This window comes from Olea europaea, chromosome 16 (genome assembly GCF_002742605.1).
Source record: "Olea europaea var. sylvestris chromosome 16, O_europaea_v1, whole genome shotgun sequence".
Classification (NCBI taxonomy): domain Eukaryota; kingdom Viridiplantae; phylum Streptophyta; class Magnoliopsida; order Lamiales; family Oleaceae; genus Olea; species Olea europaea.
The window spans coordinates 11969510-11970365 of NC_036252.1; positions in this window are offsets into that span (position 1 = coordinate 11969510).

The window sequence follows — 856 nt, forward strand, 5'->3', positions numbered from 1 at the left end:
CGACAACCTGAGTTTCTTCCCCGTCTTGTACTGCCCTGATAGGTCCATAGTTTCCTTCGTACATGAACTTTTCCACCGAGTTTACTTCTGCGATAAAAGGCCTATGATCGGCATGTACCACCTCTGCTTCGTCTTTGTTATTCCAAAAGATCAGGCATTGATGGGGCGATGAGAGTATACAGCGACTTTCGTGTATCCAATCTCTCCCTAGTAACACATTGTAACTAGTAGGACCATCTATTACAAAGAAGACAGTGGTCCTAGTAGTCGTCCCTATAGTTATGTCCAATGGCATAACTCCCTTAGCTGAAGTTGCTCCTCCATTGAAGCTAGTGAGGATGACTTCTGTAGGAATCATGTCACCCTCTATCTTTGCGAACTTTCTCATCATCCTAGATCGAATAGTGTTTATAGCTGCTCCATTGTCGACAAGCACTTTTGCTACTGGGACGCCGTTAACTAGAGCTTTAACGTATAATCTTTCGCCTTGTCATTGCATTCCTTATTGAAAGCCATCAGTCTGGTTTTGAAGGCCTGAATGTCGGCCATTTGCTTTTGTAACTTAAAGTCCATTCAAGACTCCTTAATTATTCTTTTGCCAATTACTGGCTCTTCTAGGGCCACTATATTTGGCCTCATTTGTTTGAACATTTCAGTGAGTGCGTCCACTGAGAATGGTTCTTCGCTTTGCGTGACAACCTGAGTTTCTTCCCCGTCTTGTACTGCCCTGATAGGTCCATAGTTTCCTTCGTACATGAACTTTTCCACCGAGTTTACTTCTGCGATAAAAGGCCTATGATCGGCATGTACCACCTCTGCTTCGTCTTTGTTATTCCAAAAGATCAGGCATTGATGG